Source organism: Peromyscus eremicus, chromosome 11, assembly GCF_949786415.1.
Source record: "Peromyscus eremicus chromosome 11, PerEre_H2_v1, whole genome shotgun sequence".
Classification (NCBI taxonomy): domain Eukaryota; kingdom Metazoa; phylum Chordata; class Mammalia; order Rodentia; family Cricetidae; genus Peromyscus; species Peromyscus eremicus.
The window spans coordinates 10,414,825-10,439,666 of NC_081427.1; the positions used below are offsets into that span (position 1 = coordinate 10,414,825).

Here is a 24,842-nt window from a genome sequence, read left to right on the forward strand (position 1 = left end):
TATAGGCAACTGTCAGAAGTTCATATTTAAGGATCACATCTAGTGTAACATATTCACAAGCTATCATTCTTATTGTAAGTGGTGTTTTCTTGTTATACTTAAAGCAGATACCTAGGCTTATTATTTAAGAGATTATGGCAAGTTTTTACAAGTATATGACTTTACACTTCTTACATAAGTGAGCTAGACACTAGTAGCATGGCTTCCTGGTGGGATAAAAGTACTATTTTTCTTTGTTTCTTCGTAGTTCTTTGGTTTCCCTGTGACATGTGGCAGGTCCTACAAAGCGGTGACACACTCCAGGGATAATCACCAGAGAAGATTAATTTAACCTTCCCATAGTGCTTAGACTGTTTGTTTTAAATGTTTTTTTTTTCCTAAAGCAATTTTTGTGTTAGAAGAGATTCCCCAGGCTCGAATAACTCAGAGAGCTTACATTTGACACTCAGCCAAACCCCTTTACAAACATATGTTTCTCTAAAATGCCAAACCTGGAATTGTCACTACACAAATTCACTGTGAAAGTTCAATTTATTATTCAGAGTGGAAATTAAGAATAGGTCTATTCATCAATCCAAATGGCAAGGAAAATTTTAGTTATTATGTTTCCTGAGACAGTCTCACTCTATTACATACGGTAAATTTTTCATTACTCCCCCAAGTGTATATAAATTCTTTATTCTGAATGCTGCTAACAGTGTGGAAAATGGAACTCTTCACTATCATTTTCTTTAATTTTCATAGATTATACAAGGTATAATTACCATATTAAAAGACTCTGGTTGAAGAACAAAAATATTTGTGAGTAAATATCAAACCACAGAATACATATGTAAAATTGTTACTCATTTACCCAATTGTTCCTTGAACTTGATTCGCTTTTTTAAAAGTTTTAAAATTTCTTTAAGATTCTTTAATGTTTTATTAGCATATATTAGTGATGAGTTTTAACATAATATTTTATACATATACATAGTGTATCTCAAATATAGTCATCTCCATTACTTTCTCTTGTCTTCTTCATACTCCAGTTAACCCCTTTCTCCTTCCCAGATGGCTGCTTCCAGTTTTGTAAGTGTTTGGTGGTGGTGGTGCAGGCAATCTAAATGAGATAGCTAAATAATGGAGGGGGGCAGAGTCCCAACTGGCCATCTCTTGTCACCAAACAAGCCTTCCAATATCTGGATTGAGTTACAAATAATAAACTGTTGGTCAAAAGGTTCCCATGGGAATCCCACAAACAATGCCCACTGTTGTCAAGGCAATAGATGGCTCTTCCTAATCTGACAACAAGGACTATTGCTAAAGGCACCTACATAACACATTGAACATGGGTAAGTTGAACTGGTACCTATACAGAGCATTCACCTCTACACTCCAGTATCTCCTCTACACTCCAGCATCACCTCTACACTCCAGCATCTCTGGTATAGGAAGGTGGCCACTGCAAGCTACCAAGAGGGAAACTTAAACATCTATCTAGCCACAAACCCTTTGATGTTGCAATGTTAAGGCATTGGTGACACAAAGCTTGTGAAAGCAACCAATGAATAACTGATCTGACTTTTAACTTAAGGCCCACCCCATGAGACATAATCCATGCCGTACACTACTTGGGTGACCAAGAACCAGACACTAGATAGCTCAAGGACCTAGGGTAAAATCAAGTGTGGTTTGTCTTAGAAATAAATAAATAGTGTTAAAATAACTCCTAATGATATTCTGCTGTATTGATTAGTGCCTTTTCAGCCATCATTAGAAAAACCTTTTCCTGCAGCAGATAGGAACAAATACAGAGACCTGCAGCCAGACACTGTTCAGAGGGTGAGAGACCTTGGATTTCTCAGCCTTAAATGATTGCCTTCATCAAATTCCTTCTCTCAGAGCTCAGGAAACCCTGCATAAGAGCAGGTAGAGAGAGCATAGAAGCCACAGGGAATGGAGGACACCAAGAAAACAAGGCCCTTTAAATCAACATGAGCAATGCTCATATGGCCTCATGGGGAATGAAGCAGCATTCACAGAGTTTGCTCAGGTCCACACCAGGTCTTCTGTGTTTACATTATGAATTCCAGTTTAGTGTTTCCATGGGACTCCTGAGTTTACAAATGAGTGGGTTTCTGACTCTTGCGTCTACGCGTCTGCTCTTCTCCTTCTCTTCGTTTGTCTTGTCCAACTTCAATGTGACAGCTTTTGCTTTATCTTATTATACTTTATTATTTCTCTTAGAAGCCTATTATTTTCTAATGAGGGACAGAAGGGGAGAGGATCTGGATAAGAGGAGAGGTGGGGGAAGAACTGGGAGGAAGAAAGGGAGGGGAAACCATAATCAAGATATATATATCAGAAAAGAATCCATTTTCAACAAGAGGAAAAACAACTAAAAAATTAAAAATAAATGAAGCATCCAGCGAAGACTGTTACCTTCTCTAGATCTCACCATCAGAGGAACTGTATTTATTTAATACTGTTTTAAGTGCTTATTTCTGATATTTATTTTTTAATTTATATGAATGGGTGATTTTCCTGTGGACATGTTTGTGTTCTATATGTGTGCAGTGCCCATGAGGACAGAAAAAAAATATTGGATGGCATGGAATTGAGTTACAAATGCTTGTGAGACACAATATGGGACCTTGGGTCCTTTAGAAGAGAAGTTAGAGCTTTTAACCACTGAGCCATCTCAGGATCCCTCAGTATTTTGTGTACTTTTAAATATTTAAGTGTTTCCATAACTCATTACCAAGCCACATACTACCTCAACCTTAATTTATACTTACTTATATAGAACAGAGTGTAGTTGGAAGTTTTCCTTTGTCCTTACTATCAGGCCACTAGGACACAGGAAAACTTCCAACTAAAACAGAGCAAATACAACAAACAAGTACACACTTTTATTCATTTGTATCTGCTATCCTAAGGTATATTTTGTGGTCATCCTACTGCTAACTAGCACTGAACTTCAGTCTTTGTTTCCAAAACTAGGTGACACATAACAGAAAAAATATTATCTGAAGTTTTTTCTGATGCATTATATCATGTCCAAAATATACTTTAAATATTGCCTGCCATTCAATTTTCTATTGTTTTTTATATCACTAATACTCATGATTGATTACGTTAATAAAATTTAATGTTGGAATTATATTCTAGCTAGCTAAACAGCTGAAATGAGTGGGGTTACAAATAGTTACACTGACACACACCTTAAGGGAAATTTAACAAAAGCTACACATGAACATGATCTTGAGAAAGGAAGAGCCAGAATATGGTACTGTCTGAAATAGAATCTCTCCCTGTTGTCACTGAGAGCATGAGGGAAGATTATGACCAGCCTCTCAAGCTAAAACTAAAAACATGCATGTACTAATGTCAATGTACTCCTGCCACTAATGTCATTAGGAAGGTACTTCCCTCATACATGAAGTAGGGTTGATAAAAACAACTGTACTCAGGACAGTATATGATCACATGTAACCCATAGGATGCAACAGGGGAAAATACCATCAGATTTTCACGTCTTCCTGTTTATCTGATAAAAATAAAAGCAGTTGTTTAGCTCTAGCCATTCTATTTTTCTAATACAATGAAGACCAGAAGACTATACGAGAATCTATAGTTAAGAATGCTGGAAATAAAGTTAATGTTTAACAGGACTGAGGCCAACTCTAACAAGTCCAGTGTAAGAGAGATGTCACTAACCTTCCCTCTTTGAGAACCTCTCTTGACACTGAATATTTGATCATAACATGGCATTAGGATGTTAGGATAGGGCTGAATGTTTCTATGACCAAAACTCAGGGAGGTTAATTAAAGTTCAAAGGAAAACACATAAAATAGTCACACAGATTACATATTAAACCATCACCAGCCTTAATGTTCCAAAAAGAGAAGCTAATTTGCGGAGTTAAAAATACAGTTTTTACATATGTATTGTAGCCTGGTCAATGAACCAAATCAAATCATCTAATGAATTCAGTAAGCTTAAGAGGGATTAATTATCTTGGTAATTATTCATTATAAATTAAGAAATTAAAAAGTGATAAATTATTTTGTTAGAAGAAAATGGTGGTTGTCAATTTGTTATAAATTCTCATAGCATTTATCATAATAACATTACTCATGCACAGCTGCTCTGTTCTTAATATATATGAACAATTCCATAGCAATTCATTTGAAAACAGCATCCTTTGTGCATAGGAGTGGAGTTGATTGTGTAAGATACATTACATTAGACATATAAGATTAACTTCTTGTGTGCTACAAATTAGTTTTAAGAGGATAAGTCATTTTTATAGTGAAGTCTAAGATAAGTCCCTGAAATATTGTATTGCTAATTTAAGTAGGATAACACCCAATTTTCCTCATTATTGAACAGTAAAGTCAAATTCTATTAATATAAAAGATATCACTGTGCAATATGAATTTCAATGTGGTCCAACTCCCAGGGAAAGAGAAAATCCATCCTGGCTTAATTATGCACACAGTTGTATTACAAGGTCAACTACAAGTATGGATTGAGCAGTGAGATTTTTTTTCTCCCTGTCAATGTCCCTGCCTTAGCACATCAACAAATAGCCTGTCATTTCTCCCCCAAGTGCAGAACTACTGTAGAAACCCATCAGAAGTTCTCCTTTTCATTTGCCATGCCCTCCTGTCCCTCAGCTGATTCTTTTTAATTATGGAAGTGCCCTAAAAGATTGAAGAATGGGACAGATTTTGAAGAAATGTGCTTTTCACAAATGAGTGGAATTTATGAAGTTTATCATCCTTAGTGGCTCATGCTGGCAAAGGGCACTCTTTCCATGTCTTCTTCTTGTTGGTCAACATGTATTGGAGTCCATAGCCTGCTGCCAGAGCACACTGGGGGAATCATCACTCCCCAGCTTTCCTCTGACTCTCCCATTTGTCAAATCCTTAGTTTGAAATCCCTCAGGATCTTTCCAGCTTCATTCTCTTTGGTGGAAAAAAAAAGAAGAGATAACCTCTCTTGACACTGAATATATGATCATAACACGGCATGTAGAAGTCACACTCTTTATTCATTTTTATGTCTTGAGATGGATTGTTCTCTTTGTCTACTAGTCTAGACGACATCAAGTATATTTATTTCCCCATTGTTTTTTCTTCAGAATATTTTTCCTATTATAAAAAACTGAATTATTAACAACAGCGTTGTTTTCATATTTACCTCTTTATTTTGACTGTCAGTCTTTGTTTCATGTATTTTGGAATTATTCTGCTGGCCTCTTGAAGACCAACAGAATATTGGTCTGTTTATTAATCATTTATGCTTATCTCTAGCAATGTGTTTAATATTAAAATCTACTTTCTCTGATATGACTAAAATCTACATTTGCTTTGTGTTATTGCATTGCATACATATTTATCCTTTTACTGTGTATCATTGGAACAAAATTATGTCTCCTATAAAAAGTAAATTCTTGAATCATTATTTAAAAATCCAATCTGGTATCTTGTAATCCATCTCATGGTTTTGCCATTTTTATAAAATTTTAAATGAAAATTATTGAATATAACCATATGAAAGATTTTATATCTTCTCTTTTTGCATATATCTTATTTATTATGACTTTCTGTTTCTCTTTATTTTTCTTTGTTACATTTTTATACTTATTAGATCTGTTTCCATTTGCATAATTTATTGGTTGTTCTGGAGCTTACAATATACATTTTAACTCACCAAACATTACTAAAGATTTATACAGATTATTTTTGATAAAATACAGACTTTTTATTTATATGTTTCCTCTTCCACTTTTTCAAATAATTCTTTTTATATATATATCACATAAAATATTTTAAATGATAATGATCAATGTATTTATACATTACTGATCAATATAAATATTATACATAGCTATATAAAGAAGCTTTGGAAATTAAAAAATTCTATCTGTGAGATTTGTACAATATTCAATTTTTATTTTGGCAGTATTGTTTTATTTATTTCTTAAGGAGAATTTAATTACTCATCACACATAATTTCAATTTTCCATAATAAATATAAACTTACTTTCAAATATATCCCTTATTTTTGGATATATATATATATATATATATATATATATATATATATATATATATCTTTTTATATGCAATTCCCCAAACATCACTAACTGATCTTTAATATTTTATTTGTTCATTGTTTACATCACATTTCATTTGTTAATTATTTGCAACACTAGAGAAAAGTATAAAATTATACTGCCTGTCTGGTAATTCACAGGAGTTTTTTCTTCACACTATTCTTTAGGGTAGGAGTTGTTCTATATATGGAAGGTGGCAAGTGTTGCATTCAGCTCACAGCATGTTTATCAATCTACAGATGTATCACTCAAAAGCATGTATGTTTCACCTGAAGAGTATTTCAACCTGCCTGAGATAACTGTGGTTTTTATTTTCAGTCTGTTTTTCAGAAGCTATCCCTTAGTTGGAGTAGCCTGTTTTCAGGGTTGCTGTTTGTTGGAAGTTGTTGTTCATGCATTAGACTTCTGCTATGGGTTGCTGGGTCTGTACCCAGAATGGGAAGTACCATTAAATATGTTTCATATCTTTTGCTTAATTCTGTGTGTTGGTGCGCCCTAACAATATTCCCAAAGTTTCCCAATCTACAGATCTGAAAGATTTCCAGGAGGGCTTTTCAAGAATTTCTTTTTCTAGGTCTTAGATTTCTGACTCAACTGTTCTTTTGTTTGTCACAGTAAAAAGACTATGCTCAGCGTTAGTTCTAAATTGTCTCAAACCAAGACTATTGCTCAGAGATCAACTTGGAGAGAAAAAAAATTACATATACCCAAATATTCCAGCACAATCTTGCTGAGGCACAGAATATCAATTTCAAAGTCCTTTCTCCCAAAACCCTCAGGGCATTTCTGTAGTCATACTAGCTCATTTGGGTAGACTAGTAGAAAGGCAGTGATCATATATCAAGAAGTTGAACTCAGAGAATGTTATCTTTTGGTTAAAAATATGAATATTTGATACCAGTGTTCACGTCATTTGTATCTGGCTATTGACTTTTCCTGTTGAGTATCATGCATTATTTTTCTAAGCATCATTGAGAAGAAAAGAACCATCACATAAGAACTGTAGGACTGGGAAGATGACTCAGATGATAGAGGGCTTGCTGGACCAAGTATAAGGACTAGAGTTCACATCTCAACACTAATGTTAGTTGTGATGGTACATTTCAGAGATAGAAAAAGTGAATCCTCTGTGCAAGCTGGATTTTGGCTAGCCAGACTAGCCAAAACAGTGAGTTGTCTGTTCAGCAAAGACCCTCCCTTATAAAACAAGGTGGAGACAAATGTAGAAAATACACATATGGACATGCCTGCATATAAGACACGTATGAACAGTATACCTATATATGGATGTAACATGAATTACTAAATGGTCTTATTAATAAAAAAAAAAGAGCCAGATATTGAGGTGAAAGCTGAAAGATCAGGAAAAAGAACAAGCCAGAGCCAACCTCACTTCACCAACTCCTCAGCCAATCCTGTTTCCATGAATCCTCAGACTGAAAGCCTCTGAGTCCCCTGAGGGTCTCAGTTGAACTGATGCTTAGTTCCTGTCTCCTCACACCTTATATACCATCATCCACCCAGCCATTTCACTTCCTGAGATTAAAGATGTGTATGTTTTCTAAGGAAAGGCAAGAGATCTCAAGTGCTGGGATTAAAGGTGTGTATTACCATGCCTGGCTCTGTTCCCAGTGTGGCCTTGAACTCACAGAGATCCAGACAGATATCTGTCTCCCGAGTGATAGGATTAAGAATGTGTGCCATCACTGTCTGGCCTCTATGTCTAATCTAGTGGCTGCCTCTGTCCTCTGATCCCCAGATAAGTTTTATTGGGGTGAACAATATATCACCACAAATGGATGCCAAAAAAATGACTTTGACATTTCACTTCTCTAATTTATTATCCTAATAGAGAAGCTATGTCAGAGCTACTCATACATTAAAATGCTCAGAAAATATCAAGGTAGAAAAAGCACTGCTCAGTATATTCTGTCATAGAATGCTATTGGGGAAATTAAAATTTCTGAATACAAAGATGAGTGGAACTGCTTTTATACCATGGATATAAATTCTGCTGCTCTCTCTGGTTCTGGAACAGTGAGTACTTCACAAGTCATGGCTTCTCATTACTGACCCATTAGTGCCCTCAATTCTGATTACAAAATATAAAACTTTCAAAAGGTATATGATAGCTATGAATTTATATTATCCCAAACTGGTGTTCAGACAGGCTTGCAAAATTACTTGGAGATAGTAATGTGAAATTATTGTGGATTTTAAGTGTGAGGGTCACCCAGTGATTTCATGTTCTCATATCTCTGGCTTCGATGTAACTCAATTAATAAAATCCTTATGTAGTCTTCAGATTCATATAAAGAATGTCATAGTCATTGTCATAGCTCCTCCTTTGAAGACTATAAATTTCAATTTATGTCCTGTTGAGTCCTGTGTACCTTTTCTTACACTTTCTCAGTTTTGCATTGAAAGTTCAAATGATTTTCCTGAATGCAACAAAAGTATACTAGTCATTTATGTTTTTTTAAAAACAATTGTTCTAGTAAGACTATAGTAAAGGGGTCCCATGAACTACACTGCCTGGATGGCCAGGAACCAGAATCTGATTAGCCCAGAGACCTAGGCTAGAACCTAACATGACTGGCAAAGATAAGTAAGTAAGTAAGTAAGTAAGTAAGTAAGTAAGTTAAGTAAGTAAGTAAGTAAATAAATAAATAAATAAAAACACAATAAAATGATTCATAATGATATTCTGCTATACACATAGAAGATCAGGACTGTGTCTAGTCATTCTCAGAGAGACTTCATCTGGCCAAAGATGGGAGAGGGTGCAGAGACCCACATCCAGGCAAAATTATGAGATGAAAAACCTAAGTTGAAAGTCTCCACTAGATCCTTCCCCATGGGAGAACCCCATGGAAGTGGAGGAACTGTCAGAGTCAGTGCAGATGGAGAACATCAGGAGAACACAGCTCACTAAATCAACTAATCAGGGCTCATAGAGATGGAAGCAGCAATCACAGGGCCTACATGGGTCTACACAAGGTCATCTATGTATATGTTGTGGCTGTTAACTTGGTGTTTGTGTGAGACTCCTAACAGTGGGAGTGGGTGGGTCTCTCACTCCTATTATAAATGTATAAATAAGTATATATATATATATATATATATATATATATATATATATATATATATATATATACCTTTATATACATGTACATATAAGATTTACATCAGCCTTTATAGTTAACGTCTCTTTCCTTGTTAAAATGGATGTACTATTCTCTACAGAAATAGAACCAACAAAGTGTGTACGTAGGGGAGCTGTGGTGGATTGAATAAGAATGTTCTCCCTCCTACCCCCATAGGCTCAGATCTTTCATATTTAGTTACTAGTTGGTGGCACTGTTAGAGTAGTTTTAGGATGTGTGGCCTTGCTTGAAGAAGTATGTCACTAGGGGTAGGTTGTGAGGATTCAAAAACTACACAGCATTCTCAGTTCATTCTCCCTGTTTAGTGCTGTGATTCAGGATAAAAGCCCTTAGCTTCCCATTCCCATCACCAGCCTTTGCTCAGCCATCAGGGCAATGTAAGGTCAAATAAATTTTTCTGAATTGTCTTGGTCATGATGTTTCTGTGTGTGTCTGTCTGTGTATGTGTACGTGTGTGTGTGTGTGTGTGTGTGTGTGTGTGCAAATAAGCTCACATGTGTGCATCTCTGTGTGTATGCGTGTGTATTCCTAAATATAATCTGTCCCCAATTCTGAAGGTTTCTTGACCATTGGGAGGGATATAGTTGTCTCATTTAGAGCTAAGAACTCCACTGTAGACCTTCTTTATGCCTTGATTAGTTGGGATTCTGTATTTTCCTCATAATTCATAAAGATATTTTCTGGTAAGGAATGGGAGTTGCACTAGTATACAAGGACATGTATTTTAAAATCAGTTTGATCCTATATCCCTTTAGCAGAATAATATTAGTAGGGTCTATGGTCTCCATAGGTTTTTGAGCAGAATTTTCTCTTCTTTTTTTTTGTTTTTATATTTTTTTTATTTTACATACCAACCACTGTTTCCTCTCCCTCCACTTCTCCCATTTCTCCCCTGACCTTTCCTCATCCCATCCTCCAATCACTAGTCATAGGGGGTAAGGCCTCCCTTGGATAGTCAACACCAGCTAGCATACCGAGTTGGGGCAGGACTAAGCCCCTCCCTCTGCATCAAGGCTGAGTAAGACAACCTGCCATAGAGAATTGGCTCTAAAAAGCCAATTCATGTACCCAGGATAGATCCTGGTCCTATTTCCAGGGGCCCCACAAACAGATCAAGCCACACAACTGTCACTCACATTCAGAAGGTCTAGTTCAGTCCCATGCAGGTTTCCCAGCTCTCAGTCCAGAGTCCATGAGCTCCCACTAGCTTGGATCAGCTGTCACTGTTGTTTTTCCCATCATGATCTTGACCCATTTTGCTCCTATAGTTGAGCAGAATTTTCAATGCCAGGCATTGTAATAACCTCTTGTGAGCCTTACACCCTGCTAGAGATCTGTTAGGATATCCAATAACACTGACTCCATTGGTACCAGGAGTTCACTAGTGAGCATATCTTACTAGGCTGGTCATTACTGTAGGTCTCAATGCTTACAAATAGTCAATACTGTTGATGAATTTCCTCTTCAGCACCTTGATTCTCACCTTCTTTCATTATGCAATCTTGCCAACAAAGATGTTTCTAAGTCAGTACCAGCATGATTCCTCCATGTTCTGACATCAAAGTGTGTGGTTTTCTCAGCAGTAGAGTCTTTTTTTTTTTTCAAGTTCCAGTGTGTAAACAAGAGCAATGACAATAGCCTGCATTGTTGTGAGGGATTCTGGCACTGCATTTTTTGCTTGGTACACTATGCCTTTTGGAAGGAACACTGACAATAGTGCTCCTCTTAGAAGCTATATGTAGTCATTTTTTTTATACAAATTTGCTCAACGAATTTCTATTATAGCATTGATGTTAGAACTGCTGTAGTAAAGCTATACCTTTTATTTCTGATATCAGTAATCTATGTTTCTCTCTACTCTTATTTTTCTTATAACCTTACTTAATCAGATAATTATTTCCTTACAACTAATTGATGCAAAAGAATTATCTTTCTTCATTTATTTCTTATTTGCTCCTTTAATATTTTAGAAAAGTTTCCAATGATAAGCTGTGTTCAAGCTTGTCTATTCCTCAGGTAGTGTAGCTGGAGTTTTCTCCAGTCCCATCTGGGCCCGCAGCCAGTCAGACCCAAATAAACACAAAGAGGCCTATATTAATTAAAATTGTATGGCCTAATGGCTCAGGTTTCTTGCTAGCTAGATCTTCCATCTTAAATCAACCCATTTTTATAAATCTATACCTTGCCACATGGCTCGTGGCTTACCGGTATCTTTACATCTTGCTTCCTTTGTATCTGGTTGGTGACTCCTGACCCTGCCTTCCTGTTCCCAGAATTCTCCTCTCTGCTTATCCCTCCTATACTATCCTGCCTGGCTACTGGCCAATCAGCGTTTTATTTATCAACCAAATCAGAGCAACACATTCACAGCATATAGAGCGATATTCACAGCAAGGTAGTACCATTTTCCTTTCTGGAATATCAGACCTTCAATCAATTCTGTGTCATGAAACTCAGATAGATATTTCTCTTCAACATTTTAATTCACTGTTAACAAACTTCTGAAATCAGCAAGTCCTTGTGAACTTCCTTTCATCTTTTAATGTTTCTCAATATCATTATAGATAACATGTTAGAAATCTAAGCTGAACAATCAGATTTCTAGTATTACTTATGAGTTAAACTATGTGTTAATGGGGTCATAAATAGACAAAAGTTATAAAAATGAAAATGTTTCTACTTGAACATATTTTACTAGAACTTAAGCCTATTGAGAGCAATGAAAAGATAGCAGATGGATTTTTGAAAAATGGGTTTTAGAACTTAATTCATAATGAAAGATTTGATTTGAAAAATTATATCATTAGTGGAATAAAATGCCTTTTTTTCTAACATAATGACTGAGTTCACAAAAGTCAGCCTAGATAGGTGATTATGGATTTTTAAATGATCTACTTTTTCTCCTCAGTTATACCAAAAGCAAGGTTAAGAAATGGATACCACAGTTATTAACACTTTACCCAGAAGAATGGTTAGTCTACGTGATTCCAACACATAGATAAAAAGAAGAAAATTTTCAAAGCATTCTGAAATTACTAGTTCAAAAATAACTTTTTACTTTGTAAAAATGACATCATTCATATTTCTGAGAATCTGTGGATGAGTTACTTGTGATCACCAGTGACTGATAATATTAAATACAAGTTTTGAGAAGTGAAATATTGACGTGCGTTTTACATTTTATGAGAGACAGTGAAATCTTGTGACAGTCCTTTCAGCTTTGCCTGTGGCATGAACAATCCCGTTGTGGTACTGTACCTTACCTGCTCTTTTATCACATGGTAGCCATCTTGATTTCCAGGTAAACTCTACGGTACTGCCATTGATGCATTCTAAAAACCTTTAATTACCTCTATAACAGTAATGCAAGCTAGAAATTTAAATATGTCAGAGATGACATGATATACTTCTTTTAAGTGATGATATCTGATTTAATAAGGAAATGTGTCACACATTGAGCTTAATGTGGCAAGACACATTAGAAATTACTGTCAATGTTTTATATACCTCATTTATAAAGCAAACACATTATGGGTGTATATGGATAATATATTTAGGAGTCAGAATTATCAGCTTCAGATATCCCTGAAGAGTCTTAGAAACATCACTCATAGCTAAGGGGGAGCTACTGTGCCTCAGAATAGGATATTGGCATAGTAGGTTATTTAAGGTAATGTGCTTGACTTGGAGATGTATTCATGAGGATGACGTGCTGACATAACAAGTGGAAGATGTGTCACCAGGCTGAATTGCAATCAATAAAGCTCAGAGTATAACAGACACTCAGACAGCAAATGATTAGTAGGAATGAGGAAACTTAATCAGTCTATTCTCCAGGGCATACAGAAAGAAGGAATAGGGCCAGAACACCGGCACACTTTTGATATAACTTGTTCAACTCACTACAGGTCTGTCTTCAACGCCACTGCAAGAAAGAGAATTATTTATATGGTGGGAAATTCTAGCCTTGTTTGAGATTTTTAAATTTCCACTTTTATTTCCTATTTGCACACTTTCTTCCCAATACTATTTAACATATGTGAAAATGTCTAGAAGTATACAATTGTATTGAGAGCTTCAGAAAATTACTTCAAATTTAATGACTCATTTGTGTTTTGAAATGTTTCATTTGAGTCTGATGTCAAGGTTATTTTACATGTTCTAATAAAAATTTGAATGTGTTAAAAGTAATAGGACCCATGGTGAACAAAATGCAATATTTTCATTTATCTTGGAAAACACTGAAAGAAGCATGGCGTTGCAAGGAGGAAATGATAAATTACCCATGAATGAAAGAACATGACTGTAGCAACAAGCAAAGAGAAGGGGTGGAATACTGAACTTAAACTATTTGTTCGTTAATATAAAATTCAGGAGCTGAGCAAAAGGTTCAGTGGGTAAAGTGTTTGCCATGCAAGCATGCAAAGCAGTGCTCAGATCCCCAGCACATACAGAATGGCAAGCTGACAGCCTACCATATATAGGTGCACCCACGGGGTAACCAGAGCAAGCTGGACAGTGAATCTAGCCAAACCAGTGAGCTCTGGAATGAAGCAAGAAATCCTACTTCAATGTGCAAGATGGAGAACAAGCAAGGAGGCCATGTGATGTCAACTTCTGATCTTCACATTCATGAGCACATTTGTGTACATGCACCCATATGTGAGCACACACATATGAACACTTCTACACACAGGCATACATACCACACATAAGCATACATGCAAAATATGAACTTTAATTTTCCTTAAAATTTTAATATAAGATTTTTCTCATGATATGATTTAAATACTAATTATTCTCATTTGAATTTCCTGAATAAAATTCAGTTTTAAATTTGAATAATATCAAAGTTTCAGAAATAGAGCAGCAGCTGAACCTCTTGCAAAGAGTAACATGTGGTTTTGGAAATCAATGCCCTACTTGGAGCCAGTTCTTACCATTAAACAAAACAGTTTGAGAACCTGGATAGATGTTGGAGTTTCTATTTGATTTGTCTCTTCAGAAATGTGGATGGAGTCTGGGCTTCCAAAAAATGTTTTCTCCCTAAAGAAATAACAACATGCACTGTTGCACGTGAGCAGCGCTTGCCACCAAGACCAGTGCTCTGAGTTTGATTCTGAGGAATCACATGGTGGAAGCAGAAAATAAATTCATTCAAGTTTCCCTCTGAACTTCACATCTGTGCCATGGCATATATATGCATGTACACGCATAAACACATACACACACACACACTTAATAAATGAATTTAATATTTTAAGTATGAATATAGCAGTGACACATGGATTATGCGTTTCATAGAGGGTGGAATACAATAGATGTTTACTACGAAAATACATTTTTTAATTAATTAATGATGGGTGGGGGAGAGCCCAGCCTATTGTGGATGGTGCCAACCCTGAGTTGGTAGTCCTGGGTTCTATAAGAAATCAGTCTGATCAAGGCATGGGGAGCAAGCCAAAAAGCAGCACTCACCCATGACCTCTGTATCAGCTCTTGGTACGAGGTTCCTATTGTACTTAAGTTCCTGTCCTGACTTCCTTCAGTGAGGAACAGTGCTGTGGAAGTGTAAGCCAAACAGACCCTTTACCCTCAAGTTGCTTTGGTCATAGTGTTTCATTACAACAATAGAACCCCTAACTAAGACACCCCTGATACTTTTGATAACTCTGTTACTTGGCCAACAAGATTTTCTATGTTTATCTCTAATCTCTAATCTCAAAGACACATTTCTTTTACCTATGTACTTTGGCTATATCATTCTAATCTCTGACATATAATCCTATGACCATGTTACCTACTACACTTTACATGTTTATGTTTTGCCTTTTCTAAATTGCAAGACAACTTACTTTTGCAAGAAGAATCACTGTGAATATTCAGAGTAATCTCATCTCACGGCCTTGAACTATAGTAATAGATAATATTACTTTTCAATAAATATATATTGGCAGATTCTGAAGTGTGGATAGAGACCATATATGTCACGGGGCCACAATTCAGTGTTGTACAGTGGGTAAAGTGTGTGACCTGCAATTTTCTCATGGGTAATGGACATAACTCATAACACAATCCATATTTACTTAATTAAAACTACCTTGTGTTGTCAGTGAAAAGGTGTATCACACACATGAAAGAAATTATCCTCTCTCTCATTCTTTGACAGCTTACCTTAAGGAATGAAGAGTAAGGGATGCACCCTCTCTCCATCCTCTTCCTGTAATGAGACAGCTTGCTTCAATCATCTCCTGAAGACAATAGTTGAAGTCAAAGTCACATGATAGTTTTATCAGTAACACTGAGGAGAAAAGTGCCCATCAGTTGTGACTTTAAAAGTTGATCACATGGGTGAAAGAATTTCTTTAATTTTATGTCCTTATAAAACTTAAAATTCATACTTGAAAGCCTGGCATACAATTCTGGGTGTCAATTGAAAATTTTTCTGTAGAGACACATAATTTGTAAGTGGAGGCATTCATTACTGTAGACAGCCTTAAGTAACACATTAATTATGTACTGACAGGTATATAAACACATACTAAGGCTCAATGCATTAGTATCATTGATTTGTGTTATGTTTAAAAGTAGATACACACATTTCATATAGATTATTTAAATAATTTAAGTAGTTCCTAACTTAAAATATGACTCTACATAGAAACTGTCTGTATGATTATATTTCTTTCTGCATTTAATAATTTTATTTTCTTAATGACTTGGGTCATGTAACTTGAAAATATATACCTATATAAAAATTTAAAGCAAACGTTCAGTGAAGAACCCATCCTGTTTATCATTTGCTATCACAAGAACTCTTGATGACTTGAGTTTTAAGGTTCTGCATTTATCTTTCCTTTTCATATGAGTTTTCACACTGTTAGTATTTATTTTTAATAGTTGAGACAGTGTTACTTGCCCTTAGACAGCCTACATTCTGAAATGGGAAAACAAATTAAATGAAAAGACCAACAAGTTATCATACACACACACACAAACACACACGTGTGAGTGTATACTGCATTAGATACAACTGGGTTACAGTGAAATGCAAAAACAACAACAAAGCCAAACAGGCAGAGCTGCAAGTAAGAAGTGTGGTTTCAGATTTAAGTATCTTAGACTACAGCAGCATAATTGAGCAGGTGCACTGGAGCAGAGACTGGAAAGAGGCAAAGACACTAATTGCATATGAATGTCTGGGGGAAGTTGCTGCAAACAGTGTCATTGCAAAGGTCTTGGGGGAAAGTATTGTGCCACTCATCACAGGGAAACAAATGAAGCATCTCTGAGGTTAGAATCCTAAAAGGAAGAGCAAGGATTCTTACAAACATAAAGGTTTAACACAGAATAAATGGGAGAGCCACTGGGGAGGACTGTTATACCTTTATATTTTGTAGGTTATTTGATGAATTTTGGAAATGGGCTGGAATAGGGGTGAGGACACTGGAGTATGAAAAGAAAGACAGCAATATTTCAATTTCACATGTGAGAGATATACCTAGTTTTGAATAAGGTAACAATATTTGGTAGTCAAATATGAATGATTTTTGAACAAATTTTGGGAATGTTATTGCTAAGTTTTACTGATTGACAAACTACTGTAAAATCACAGTAACAAAAATACCATGGTAATGACATAACACAGACAAATTGACCAATGGAATTAAATAGAAGATGCAGAAAAAGTCTACATAGCTATTGTCATGGGATTCACCACAAAGCTGCTAAAATACATTGGGAGTAAATTATGTTTAACAAGTGGTAGTGGGTACACAAGAAAACAACATGTGGAGTTCTGAAACTAGATCTTGATATATATATATATATATATATATATATATATATATATATATATATATGGAATTAAATTATTCAATGATCTTTAATTTAAAGACCAAAACCTTAATCTAATAGAAGCACATATAAGAGAATCTTGTTAAGACAGAGATAACAGTCAAAGAATTTCTGAGCAGAATGACAGTGAAACAGACTACTGGTGTCGCATCTGCTGAAAAGTTTCTGCTATGCACAGAGAAGCTGAATGAAGAGACAGCAAATAGAATAAGATAAAATCTAAGGCATTTATGCATCCAAAAATAGAATAAACATCTAGAATATGTGAAGAGCTCAATAAAACAAACAACAGGATAATAATGCAAACAATGAATTGGTAACTGAACTAAACAGACATTTCTCAAATGAGGAAAGACAATAGCCAACTTCTTCAACCATCAGGAGAATGTGAATCAAGTCTACACTGAGATTCCATCTTACCCCAATCAGAATGGTTGTTACTGATAAAATATCAAATACTGGTGAAGAATCTGATCCAAAGGAACTTTGCATACTGCTAGTGTGCAGGTAAATGAGTTGAATGAATTTTCACCTTGATGAAAATCAACATGTAGCATCCAGGAAATAAAAATAAATATAGAATTACCATGCAATCAGGTAACAGAACTTCTAGGAATGTGACTAATGAAACAAAGTCATCATACAACAAAGATGCCTCCTCATGTAAACACATTCAAAATAGCTGAGCTACTGAATACAGATAGGTTTCCATTATTGGATCAAAGGATAAATAAAATGTGCTCCATACACAAAATAGAGCTTTACTCAACCATAAAGAATGAAATTACATGGCTTGTAGAAAAATGGAAGGAAGTGAAGATAGCCATGTAAAGCAAATTGAACCAGACCCACAAATAAGAAAATCAGTTATTTCTTCTCATTTGTATTGTAGGATGGAAATGAGTTTACATGAAAATTCAGTAGAAATTTTTGAAAGGAAACAATTCATATAGTATGCATGATGGAAAATTGGTTACTATTTAAGGATAATGGAGAAACAGATCAGAGATTTGAGTTATGTGTTTAGAATCAAAAACATATAGTGGATGTATGAACATATATGTTTGTTGTTTACACCTGCCACTGCATTCACCTTTATTTTATGTACCTCTGCATGCCTGCAGCTACACATTTGCATAGATATTTCCAAATTTTAGCAAGTATCTGCAATTAGTATATAATATACACTTAAATTTTAATTATATATGTATGAGTTTCACTTCTAAATAAAAGAAATTAATCATTATAATTACTGAGAAACATTCAAGTGTCTATGTCTGTACACAAAAACATGCACCTGTGAGCAGGTTACCTCAGTTAGCACAGCTCTTTTCCACCTCATTTAATTCTATCCTCTGTATGAAAATCTCAAAGGTCACTACTTATGCCCCATCTAGTTCTCCTTTTTATAATAAGACATAATGCTCATTACAAGATGAATTATAAGTGTGCAGCCTCAATGCCCATGATTAACATCTTTCTCTATGTCCTTGATCAAATTTATAGAAAATAATTTTTCACCTAACACATAAGAAGCATTCAAAATGTTTATATAAAGCTAGACTTGTCTAAAGTACTCATTAAAGTGTGCAACACACTGCTTGTGAATTATAAAGATTTATTGTCTCTACAGTGGTAGTTGGGCTTAACATCATCTTCATAACTATATAAGCTCTTTGAATAATAGGTTTTTAATTTTGTTTTCATTCTCTGCAGTTAAATAATTTTCATTCACATGAAAGATGAATTACCCCTGCTAATTTTGAAAGAGTGTCATTAAATGTTTGGTATGGAAATGGCTATCTGAATATCAAGGTAAAATGAACATAAACCAGGTATGTAGAGGAAAGCCAAATGCTACTCTCCTGCTAAACAAACACAGCAGTAACATGACCTCCTAACAACATTCCACTACACTCATAGATCAGTGCCTTGCTCAGCCATCATCACAGAGGCCCCCTGCATCAGATAAGAACAAATACTGGAAACCAGAGCAAGACCTCGTGCAGAGAATGAGAGATCTTGGAACACTGAAAAGCTCTGAAAGGGATGTCCTCATCAAATCATTCCTTTCAGAACCCAAGAATCCTGTGGAAGAGGAGGCAGAGAGTGTAAGAGCTAGCTCCAAGACATAACCACTTGGTAATGAAAAATTAGTTTTCTCCTAGGGAGACTGGGTCGGGGAAACAGATCACTCTTAAGGGTAGGCCCATGCCCAGCAGTATAAGGCCAATACAAAACAAACTCAATGGTATTAATTAATTAATGTTGTCAGGACAACTGTTTGTTTGTTTGTGATTTTACTGTTCCTTTATATATCTATCTGGCTGCCAGCTTGGGATTGTGGAGGATTCCTGTGTATGCATATGTGTTTATCTCTATATCTACATGTGTTTCTTGTGATCTTTTTCTTGTTTGTTTGTTTTATCATATTTTAATTTGTTTGATTTTTATTTACCTTATTTTATTTTATTATTATTCCTTAGATGCCTATTTGTTTTCTAAGAAGACACAGAAAGGGTGTGGATTCAGTTGGGAGGAGAAGTGGGGAGAAAAGGGAAGCTATTAACCAGAATATATTGTAGGAAACTTATCTGTTTTCAAAAAAGGGGGGAAAGCAGCCAGTTACTCAGTGATCCATTAGCAAAGTCACACAGGAAACATAACAATAGAAAATGACACAGAGTTAGAATGATAGGATTCCATGAATACAATGAAACATGAAGATTATGGGCTCAAGGGTCCAAACTATGCTCTTAGGAATAAAAGAAAGAAATCTGAAGGTTTAAATGACAAATTAATGTCAAAATGCAGAGTATAAATATTAAGAGCTAAATAAATTAAGCTTAATTTCAACTTTGTATTCAGCAAACATATTTTCATAATTTCTACTTTGTAAGAATTGACTTTATTTTTAATTAGCATTTTTGAAGCATATTAAATTTTAAAACCAATAACAGAAACCTGTTGTGCCTTATGCCAGGATATAAAGTTATTATATTACTGTGTGTGTGAGCACCTCCTAGTATCACACTCATATGTAATTCCAGCTGAGGGAAAACTGAAAACAAGTCATTGCAAGGAGGACTACGATTGGTCCAGACTCATCAATAAGAAATGTTTGAGTCACTTCATGGAATAAAAGCCAACACCATCTGATATGCTGGACAAGGACAGGAAGAGAGTAGTTACTTTTATTTCCTGTTACCATGCAACCATTAAAAGTGGGGATAATAATGAATTTTTCTGCTTATTTTGTATTGTTTGTATATGTGTATGTGTGTTTGTTTAGTGTTTTTTTTTTGTTATTTTTCTCCTGTGATATTTCAAATGTATGTAGACTTTATTTGATGTTTCAGAGGTTTGAAAGAACACCTCACAGCTCTTGTCTGTGAACAGTTGGTCTCAAGTTAGTGGTGCTGCTTAGAGAGGTTATGAAACTGTTAAGAAGTATACCAATGATGGGGAAAGCACATCTCTGTTAGCAGACACTGAGGGTTTACAGCCTCGCTCTGCTTCCAACTCTTCCAACTGCTCCTTGTTTCCCAGTGTGTGGTTGAGATATGATCTCCCAGCTTTCCCTGTCAGTGATTCTTTTCGCCTCCATGATGTATAACTGGGCAGAAACAAAACAATAACAACAACAATGAAAATTGTGTGGTTGTTCATTGTATTTTATTACAACAACAGAAAAGTAATTGACTCAATAATATTTCAGGGGTGTTAGTCAATTTTACATCACAGTATTTAACTCATGGGGTATCTGGAAAGAAGTAAAGAATTTTCAAGGCCTCACTGATTTTCTCCTCAGGATAGGGGTAGTGCACTTTAGTCATGCTCATGATGCTTTTAAACATAAGCAAACTTCATTGTCCTTCCTGACATAGGTGTACCACTTTCAGGCAGCTGAAGATCTGAGTACAACAAAATGACATCACCCTTCTGAATAAAAGGCTGTGCCCTGTCTGACCACCTTCAAGCTGAGGAATGGTATGTTGGGATTTTCTTTGTTTCATAGGTTGGTTTTCCTGTCTTCTGTTTGAAATTAAAGCATCTAATCTCCCTGAATATGAGGACAAGTGGCCTGCACTTTGCTGGTTCTCTGTGTCATGGCCTCACCCTGCTCCTCACTCATTACTGTCTTGACTCTGCCTAGGCAAATGCAAAACATCCAGTTTTCCAATTCTCTGAACATACTTGCTGGCTCATGTGTATATGAGATTGGTTCTGGTTTTCTGGCCAAGCTAACATTAAAATACATCCTCAGATACGTTTTAACACAGAATTAAATCAAACCCAATCTCTAGCTCCTGGCACATGTTAATAATTGAAGTGTAATTTGAATTTAATTCACATTATTAAAAGCAATGCATCATATGTTCATTTTGAAATCCAATACTGCCTTCGGTGGTGTTTCTCATAAGTTGTTATGAACATATCAAACAAGTTTCTAAAGTTACACAGTCCAGGCAAATAACTTATCTGAAACCTGAAGTCCTCTATAATTAGTTATTTATTCAACACTTACTTTGACCATCTGTTCTGTTTAAATGAGTGAAAGCCATTTCCTAACAAGGTACACTTCCCCATTAATGATCAGATTATATGGATTACCAAAAAAAATTTAATGACTCCTCTAGATATTTGATTTATTATTTTGAAGATATACGTGTAAAATTCAAATTTATTTACCAAATTTATCAAGTTTAAGGTTATACTTGATTAATGCATGCTTCTGATATTTGCTATAATCTTGTAATCCCTAAATCATTCCTTATTAGCAGCCAAGGCAATACCACTACATTTTCTACAACCAATTTTTTTGGAAGGCCTAGCCAAGTATTCAATTCCCAGTTCTCAGAACCATGAAAAAGTTCCCTTTCTTCTTTAATGGTTAGCCTCTGGTTTATTTTTATTATAGCACAGACTAACAAAAAAGCCAACACTAAGGAACCATTTTAATGAAGGATAAATAATAGGTACACAAATTCACCTATCTATGGTCTACATATCTATCATCTTTCTATTGATTATTTATGTATCAATCTGCTATCTATCAACTATCTGTCTGCCAATGATCTGTCTTATTGTGTTCATATTCTCATTTGCATATGTACTTATACAACATGTATATGTATATTTACATCTATCATCTCTTTAAATAATACTTCTACGTGTATTCGATAAACATCCTAAATAATTTAGAAAGAACTACAAAAGGTTTATTAGCTAAAACTAAATCTTGAAAAGCAGGAACAAAGCCAGGGGCATTATGTTAGCTATAGTAAGAAAGCCAGTAACACTGATGTTAGGCCAGGCACACAGCCTAGATAAAGGTCTTTTCTGTCAAAGGTACTGGGCAAAACAGAAATGAACAAACAGAAAGATAAAATCTGAATCATATTTGAGCTTTAGAAAAAAAGTGAACTTTAGATAGATTAAAAAATTAGAGGAAAACCAGCAGAAACATGCTATGGAGCTTTTCAAGTGGTTATTTTTTGGACATAAGTGTATATATATGCATATGTGCATATGTGTATTTGTGTAAGATGTATAAATAAATTATATCAACTAATATATTTTACATATTTAAGTATATACTGCATTTGTTCTTATTTATAAATTACAACATTTTTTAAATTTTGTCACCTTGTTTTTCCTATAACAGGTAGTTGAAGATGTCTGGAGAGTTTTGATGAGCAAGCATCATAGGAGATATCTGGAGTTTATTGTGTGAAGGAACTATGTACTGCCATGTATGTCAGTGCATAGTCAGATCTTCACCAACAACCAATGAACTTAAAACACCACAAACCATGGGCAAAAACATTATTCAAGGGTAATTTTGAAAATATACTAATCTTCACGAGTCCTGAATACCTTGGAGTGTCCTGAAAGGACACCCACATTCTATAGTTCATTTGCATGTTCATTAAAAATGTGAACTCTATGTCAATTTCATACAATATATATTTATATGCACGTAAAACACACACACATTATTCTTCCATCCTATAAAACTGTTCAAATAAGGCAAACACAGGTTTCTATGGGAACCAGGGGCCTCTATTCTCTTTCTTACTTCTTTTTATTCTTTTAGTCCTATTCCCTACATAGGTTGCTTTGCTGTGCTTATGAGTTAGTAGCAAACACCTTATATTATTTAGGAGTGGGAATTAACTTCTTTACCTGTAGGGAGGATGAGGCAGTCAGACTGCAAACCATTAAGTAGAAAAATCTATGAAAGGAGTTTGTGTAGACGCCATACTAGTCAGGTGCAACTCCTCTATGTCCTGTTAATCATGAGTTTGTGGGAATTAGAGCTGAGAATGTCTTTTCTCACATACTGTTTTTCAGTTATAACTCTTATGAAAGGTAGATTAACTATTGTTTCCCCTGAGGAAGTGCTCATATTTACCGGATGCACTTCAGTCAACATCCTATATTTCTGGTATTAAGGCCATTTTCCCTATAGTTTTGACTAAGTTTTGTAAAAGTAGTTGTTGAATCCCACTACCCTCACTGTGAAATTAGTTCTTCTAACTCCTGACAAAACTCTGTCAGATTCTTGCAGGAATTTCTCTAACATTTTCTTGAGCCTTAGAAATGTACTATAGCCTGACAAATGGGACCTCATGAAAGTGAAAAGCTTCTGCACAGCAAAACAAGGCAGAAGCAGCGTACAGAATGGGAAAAATTTTTAGAAGCTACACATCTGATAGATGGCCAATATTAAAAATATATATTAAATAAAACAAAAACTATCTATCAATAAATAAATAAAACAATGAAAAACATGGAATACATGTCTAAACAGAATTGTTAAAGGAGAAAATTCAAATGTCTGAAAAACACTTAAATAAATGATCTCTCAGTCATCAGGGAAAGGCAAATCAAAAACTGCTTTAAGAGTCTATCTTCTGTCAGAACGGCTAACATCAATAAAACAAATGGCAGCACATGCTGGTGAGGATGTAGAGTAAGAAGAACACTTATACATTGATGGTGGTACCGCAAACTTGTATAGCCACTATTGAAATCACTGAGATAGTTCCACAAGAAGCTGAGAATTGATCTACTTCAAAATCCAGTTGTATCACTCTTCACATATACCCAAAAGATACTTCATCTTACCAGAAAGATACTAGCTTAACTATATTCATTGCTGTTCTATTCATGATAGCTAGAAACAACCTAGGTGTCCCTCAATAGAAGAATGAATAAAGAAAATGTTGTGAATTTACACAATGGAATATTAAAAATGAAATAAAATAGCAGCCTACAGAAGGGAAAAAGGTTTTCACCAACATCACATATGACAAAGAGATATCCTAAATATATAAAGAACTCAAGAAAGTAGACATCAACATCCAAAGAATCCAATTTAAAAATGGGGTACAGATGGAAACGGATATTTTAGAAGAATATCAAATGGCTGAGAAACACTTAAAAGAAATGCCCAATATCCTTAGCCATCGGGGAAGTAGTTGATATCACTCAGAGACCTGCTCTTTCTTGAAGGGAAACAGATCAGGAGTGGATCTGGGGAAAAAGTGAGGTGATGGTAGGGATTGGGAGGAATGGAGGTAGGGGAAACTGTGGTCAGGATGCACTGTATGAGAGAAGAATAAATTTAAAAAAGGATCTGATGTGTTACTTATCTGGATTTTGTACTATAGTTTGTGATAAAAAGTCTGAGGTAAAAATT

At 35.2% G+C, this 24,842-nt stretch overlaps 1 long non-coding RNA gene across 1 annotated transcript; it reads left to right on the forward strand.

The window, feature by feature from the left end:
- Nucleotides 1–1,245: 1,245 nt before the first annotated feature.
- LOC131922031 (uncharacterized) lies at nucleotides 1,246–23,084 on the forward strand. The gene is made up of 3 exons (XR_009382164.1): nucleotides 1,246–1,334; nucleotides 21,022–21,124; nucleotides 22,803–23,084. It is a non-coding gene; the product is annotated as an uncharacterized LOC131922031 (long non-coding RNA).
- The last annotated feature ends 1,758 nt before the right edge of the window (nucleotides 23,085–24,842 follow it).